This window comes from Nerophis lumbriciformis, linkage group LG18, assembly GCF_033978685.3.
Source record: "Nerophis lumbriciformis linkage group LG18, RoL_Nlum_v2.1, whole genome shotgun sequence".
Lineage (NCBI taxonomy): Eukaryota > Metazoa > Chordata > Actinopteri > Syngnathiformes > Syngnathidae > Nerophis > Nerophis lumbriciformis.
Genome location: NC_084565.2, coordinates 9,672,501 through 9,680,000, shown reverse-complemented (window position 1 = coordinate 9,680,000; position 7,500 = coordinate 9,672,501). Strand labels below are relative to the sequence as shown.

Sequence of the window (7,500 nt, the reverse complement as noted above, 5' to 3'; positions counted from 1 at the left end):
CACGATCATTCTACAGTTATAATGTGATTGGGCAGGTACGCTGTTTATATTGCGGGAAAGCGGACTCAGGTCCGCATGGACCTGAGTCTGCCTGAATTTCGGGAGAACATTTGTCCCGGGAGAGGCGCTGAATTTCGGGAGTCTCCCGGAAAATCCAGGAGGGTTGGCAAGTATGCCAGTCATAGACAATTTAGAGTGAAAAGCAAATTTTATTTTCACTTGCATACAAAACATTCTAACTTGGATTGTTTCCCTGGCTTGGAGACTCTCCAGAAGGACAGTGCGGCAAAGACACAACAAACTCCCTTCTTGTCTCTCATGGACACACACCTGTGGTTGTTGACTTTGGACTGACTGGCAAGAACACCAAGGCAGTGACACACTACGGGCTTACACACACACATGCAACCACAAAAATATAAGCCACACACACAAACCCTCTCCCCAATCCAACGCCCTCGACGCAAATCCCATAGGGGTGATGAATGGATGGTCAGCGCCTGAGAGCTGCGGCCTATCATCATGACCTCGCACTCCCTTCCCTCTGTTGCTAGATATCGCGAGATGTACGTTGTAATATGTATATGTGCTTTGCTATGGAGGTTTTTTCCACACTCCAGACTGGGGCCCCTTAGGAGCCCAGTCTAGATTGTATTTTTTTACTCATCCTTCCCCAGCGTTTTACCTTTTTCCCATCTTTTACGGGGTGCCTTGACCCATCAGCGTTCCTGTTCTGTAACCCTGTACACTGTTTGTCTCATCTTGAACGGGTTTGTGCTGAAAACAAAGTTTTGTTGTAATTGCGCAATGACAATAAAGACCTACCATACTTGCACTCCGAGTATATTGATGTACTTTGTTTTACAGGGACTTCATTGTGCAGAATATCAATAACCCAGCTCGAGTTATTTATTTTATAGTGCAGTCTGTCTTACATTTTACAATAAGCAGCAGTTGGTAGCTCTGATTTAATATATAAAAAAAAAAAGTCTGTATTATTTGAAGGAAATGTCTTCAGTTAACTCAGTGGTTCTTAACCTGGGTTGGATGGAACCCTAGGGGTTCGGTGAGTCGGCCTCAGGGGTTCGGCGGAGGTCAAAACACCCGACTCATCGTGTAAATACAAACTTCTCCCTATCGGCGTATTACGGATACGGCAACAGCAGAAGTCAGACAGATTTGCAGGTGTGTAATTTGTTGTGAGTTTATGCACTGTGTTGCTTTTGTTCTTTGAACAAGGTGATGTTCATGCACGCTTCATTTTGTGCACCAGTAATAAAACATGGTAACACTTTAGTATGGGGAACATATTCACCATTAATTAGTTGCTTATTAACATGCAAATTAGTAACATATTGGCTCTTAACTAGTCATTATTAAGTACTTATTAATGCCTTATTCGGCACGGCCTTATTATAACCCTAACCCTAACCAAATAACTAAATTAAGTCTGTTACTTAGAAAAGGTTACCCTAGTGTCCAAATAACTCTAAATTACCGTATTTTTCGGACTATAAGTGGCAGTTTTTTTCATAGTTTGGCCGGGGGTGCGACTTATACTCAGGAGCGACTTATGTGTGAAATGATGAACACATTAACGTAAAATATCAAATAATATTATTGATCTCATTCACGTAAGAGACTAGACTAAGGCTGAAACGACGTGTCGACGTAGTCGACGTCATCGGTTACGTAAATACGTCGACGCCGTTTTTGTGCGTCGCATATTTACGTCACACTACCGTCATGGCGGAGCGCAAAGCAGACAATGCGAGCGGTGCGAGCGAGGGGAAAAAAAGCACGCCAAAAGTCGTCAAAAGTGTGGGAGTATTTCAATAAACGGCCTAATAATGTTGTTGTATGCACACTGTGTCGAGCGGAAATGGCCTATCATAGCAGCACAACGGCTATGAAGGAACATTTGAAAAGAAAACACCCGACAGCGTTCTTGCCATCACCATCAACTAGTCAATCGTCCGCGTGAGTATACGTTGTCATCATTACACAAAAACATGAATGTGTCATTTGTATCTGCTTTGTAAATTCATAAACTAAAGCAGCGTTTCGCTCTAAGACTAGCGTTTGGCGTGCCTGTTCAGTGTTTACAAAGACGCGCTCCTCTTTAACGCTGTGGAGAGGCGGGGCCGGCGAGCGAGCGGCGAGGCGAGGCGGGGCGCGCCTTGAGCGACGCCGCAATCGTGCCCAGGTGCGCGATCCGCGCACCTGGACACGATCATCCAATCTCCTCTCGCTGAAGAAAAGGGGAGCAGCAGAGAGAGAGGGAAGAGAGACTGGAAGGAGCCAGAGTGAAGCTGACGTGGAGCGAGAGAGGATGAGAGACAGAGGACGACGAGCGAGCGAGGAAAAGGAGCTGAAAAGCGAGGAAAGAAAGAGAAAAGAGTTGGAAGAGAAAAGACTTTGTGTAAAATTAAAAGATTGTAAACCTGGCAAAGCCGTCTGGCGTTCAGTCTGTCGGTCCTGAAAGAACCCCACGGCACAAGACGTGTCACAAACGCTAACGTTAATTAGTTGTGCAAATACCTTTTACAACATTAACAGTTACATATACTGTGTACAAACAAACAATTAACTTTCACTTAAATCATACTATCATTGTTATTAAGAAAAATAGGCAATACTTTTACTTTTGTTGAAATGTTTACACTGTTACAGAATATTTCGTTTTGCACTTTTTTGTATTGGATGTTTATCTTTATTTTTGCACATTTTAGCAAATAAGCAATACTTTTACTTTTGTTGAAATGTTTACACTGTTACAGAATATTTCCGTTTTGCACTTTTTTTATTGGATGTTTATCTTTATTTTTGCACATTTTAAAGCAAAATAAGCAATACTTTTACTTTTGAAATGCTTATACTATTGCAGAATATTAAGATTTGCACTGGATGTTTACTTTTATATTTGCACATTAAAAAGCAAATAAGCTACTTTTAATTTTGTTAAATGTTAAAAGTTTTAAATGTTTATATTCTTACAGAATATTTTGTCATGTTGTTGTCAATGTTGACTGAGTGGCCATACTTTTTTTTTTTTGTAAATAAAAGCCATGCCTTTTGAAAAAAACTGGCCTACATTTATTTTTTCATCTTCATTTTAAATAAAAATAAAAAAATCTGTAAAAGGAAAAATAATCTATAGATTAATCGAAAAAATAATCTATAGATTAACCAATTAATCGAAAAAATTATCTATAGATTAATCGATAGAAAAATAATCGTTAGCTGCAGCCTTAGACTAGACGTATAAGATTTCATGGGATTTAGCGATTAGGAGTGACAGATTGTTTGGTAAACGTATAGCATGTTCTATATGTTAGTTATTTGAATGACTCTTACCATAATATGTTACATTAACATACCAGTTGGTTATTTATGCCTCATATAACGTACACTTATTCAGCCTGTTGTTCACTATTCTTTATTTATTTTAAATTGCCTTTCAAATGTCTATTCTTGCTGTTGGCTTTTATCAAATACATTTCCCCAGAAAATGCGACTTACTGTATATGTTTTTTTCCTTCTTTATCATGCATTTTCGGCAGGTGCGACTTATACTCCAAAAAATACGGTAAGTCTTTGTTACTTAGAATATGTTCCCCTAGTGTCCAAAAAACTCTAAATTAAGTCTTTGTTACGTACAATATGTTCTCCATACTAAAGTGTTACCAAAAACATAACTTTGTCTTGAAATTGAAAAAAAACATTTTTCACTAAAGGGTTCGGTGAATGCGCATATGAAACTGGTGGGGTTCAGTACCTCCAACAAGGTTAAAGGGGAACATTATCACAATTTCAGAATGGTTAAAACCATTAAAAATCAGTTCCCAGTGGCTTATTATATTTTTCTAAGTTTTTTTTTAATTTTTACCCATCACGCAATATCCCTAAAAAAAAGCTTCAAAGTGCCTGATTTTAACCATCGTTATATACACCCGTCCATTTTCCTGTGACGTCACATAGTGAAGCCAACTCAAACAAACATGGCGCATAGAACAGCAAGCTATAGCGACATTAGCTCGGATTCAGACTCGGATTTCAGCGGCTTAAGCGATTCAACAGATTACGCATGTATTGAAACGGATGGTTGTAGTGTGGAGGCAGGTAGCGAAAACCAAATTGAAGAAGAAACTGAAGCTATTGAGCCATATCGGTTTGAACCGTATGCAAGCGAAACCGACGAATACGACACGACAGCCAGCGACACGGGAGAAAGCGAGGACGAATTCGGCGATCGCCTTCTAACCAATGATTGGTATGTGTTTGTTTGGCATTAAAGGAAACTAACAACTATGAACTAGGTTTACAGCATATGAAATACATTTGGCAACAACATGCACTTTGAGAGTGCAGACAGCCCAATTTTCATCAATTAATATATTCTGTAGACATACCCTCATGTCAGCAGGCCAGGGAAGCTAGGGTCGATATTCTTCTCTTGATCATCTTCGGTGGCATAAGGGACGGTGTGAGCCAAGACATCCAGGGGGTTTAGCTCGCTCGTCTGCGGGAACAAACTGCCGCCATTGCTTGCCGTGCTAGCAAGGTCCTTTGTCCCTGAATTGCTCACACACTCCGGCAGATTCAATGGGGGTCTGGCGGCAGATTTCTTTGACTTTATGGTTGGAAATGCATCTGCTTTGAGTGTCGCAGGATATCCACACATTCTTGCCATCTCTGTCGTAGCATAGCTTTCGTCGGTAAAGTGTGCGGAACAAACGTCCAATTTCTTGCCACTTTGGCATCTTTGGGCCACTGGTGCAACTTGAATCCGTCCCTGTTCGTGTTGTTACACCCTCCGACAACACACCGACGAGGCATGATGTCTCCAAGGTACGGAAAACAGTCGAAAAAACGGAAAATAACAGCTGATTTGACTCGGTGTTTGAGAAAATGGCGGATTGCTTCCCGTTGTGACGTCATCGCTCCGAGAGCGAATATTAGAAAGGCGTTTAATTCGCCAAAATTCACCCATTTAGAGTTCGGAAATCGGTTAAAAAAATATGGTCTTTTTTCTGCAACAACAAGGTATATATTGACGCTTACATAGGTCTGGTGATAATGTTCCCCTTTAAGAACCACTGAGTTAACTGTTCATAGAGCGAGTGATGGCAGGAATGGTCAATGAGAGCTGCAAGACCTTCGCTTTGGAACACAACGTTTGGACTCGTAGTAAACTGGTAATTGATCAATGGAATTTGAACAACCTGCCGTGTGGAATGTGTTGAAGGGAAGCAAACACGTTCAGGATTTGGAGACAACAATGTGTGGGACTCGAGGTCAAAGAGAGACTGTTGATTCCAAACCGCAGAGGTACAAATAAAAGAAGTCTGGTGCGCAGATCGATCGTCATCATTACTGGCGTTTCAACGTAGAAACTGTTATTCAGCGATATGTTGCCCTTTGCTGGGTCAACAGGAAGGAAGGTTTCTTATTAGACCTGAAACTCCGCATCGATTCTCAGCGGTGCGCCGGCGTCTCCCGCACTACGGCAGTGGACTGCGGCACCTGTCCCAGCTCCCTGGACACCGCAGACACTGCAAGAAGTGCCTAATTAAATTCTGACGGTAGATTGGACTGCGGAGGAGTCATGCACCGCCGAGACGACGGCGTGATGAAGTGAAAGAAGATCCATCCTGGTTGGGGGACATGGAGAGTTGAAACTATCAGAGGCAGGATGGTTATTTCAAGAGTTCTCTCATGGAGCTTTTGGTTTTAATGGGCTCTCTGACACAGGAAGCCTGTGACATCCGTCATGTGTGAGGAAATCAATAGGTGTGAAGAAGGCCCGGACTTCACAGAATCCCCCGGAGGTCTCCCGTGTTGGCTACGGCGAGAGGGGCGAATGTGCCGAGATGTAATCCGGGCATAATCCGGCGAGCACGGATATGGTTTTCATGCTTGCAAATGGATGTTCATAAGCCGCCGGCAGGCAGCTAGCTCACCGCCACGGAGCCCTTAGGAGTCTAAGCCCGCTAAGTCTGCAACGGAGCTCCCAGCCGGACGCTCGCCGGCAGTTTGGAAGACAATGTCAAACGCGACGCTCCAATCAAAACCATTTGTCTGATGCTCATCCAAAACCTGCTGGAACACATCGCCAATGAGGGAGATGTAATGGGGGGGGGCGGAATATAAAGTGACACAGGTAATGTGAGCCACGAGTCCACCCCCAAAACCCACGGGGAACAACAATAGCAGAATGGAAGTTAGCATGTCAGGTCTATTCAACAAAGCTTCTCAGTCGGCCTGCTGAACATCACCTGAATAGGCTTGATGAAACCATTCAAAGCAGCAGCAGGTGAGTAGAAGAAGACGGCGCCATCGACATTTGAAAAATATCAAAATAAACCGAGGAAATCGGACTTTTACCAGTGACTGCACAACAAAGTATGAACATATTGAAATTGTGGACTTTGTGATTTATTTTGTATTCGTAGTCGTGTTGTTTTCGGCTGTTTTACTGGTTTGACAAATGTAGCGTTGAATTTGACCAGTAGAGGGCGATAAAGCTACACCCTAGGTGTGTTAAACCACATGTGGGCAATGTTTGCTGTGTGTATTAACGCTAAACCTTCTATGTTATTGATGTAACATATACAATATTCATGTAAAATACACGAGACGTTAGACTTTTGTAATGTTTACATTTTAAGTCTCATAAACTAAAGGACGACTTACAAAGAAATAGAAGAAAAATGATTAATAAGAAAGAACATTTCGTCATGCTGTTAACTATCTGTCCAGCTGCACGCGCTGGAAACGAGTAGCCAGGGCAGAATAATTTATTTACAGTGCAGTGTGAAAGTTGATGTGTTTTACTTTGTAAATAAGTAAACACAGTCTCCAAGGAATATATAACTTGCGGAGGCACTTACAGACGAAACATCAAAATTCCAACGCTGTGAGCCTGGTACCAACAAAAAAACGACGAGAAACATTTTTTTATTTTAACACCGACTCTCTCTCCAAACACCCGCCATTAAAAGTGTCATTTTTATATATATATATATATATATATATATATATATATATATATATACACACACATATACATACATACACACACACACACACAAATATATACATATATACATATACATATACACACACAAATATATATACACATATATAGTTATATATATACACATATATAAATATATATACATATATACATAAATATATATACACATATACATATATACACACATGCATATATATATATATATATATATATATATATATATATATATATATATATATATATATATATATATATATATATATATATACATACACACATGCATACATATATACATACATACACATATATACACACATTTATATATATACACACACACACACACACATACATATATATATATATATACACACATATATATATATATATATATATATATATATATACATACATACACACACACCGTATTTTTCGGAGTGTAAGTCGCAACTGCCGAAAATGCA

The 7,500-nt window shown here is 40.4% G+C and overlaps 1 protein-coding gene across 4 annotated transcripts in view; it reads right to left on the bottom strand.

Annotated features, from left to right (window-relative positions):
* The window catches only part of arhgef10la (Rho guanine nucleotide exchange factor (GEF) 10-like a), a 456,971-nt gene that overhangs the window by 280,773 nt on the left and 168,698 nt on the right, over nt 1-7,500 (bottom strand). The gene's annotated exons all lie outside the window — the stretch shown is intronic.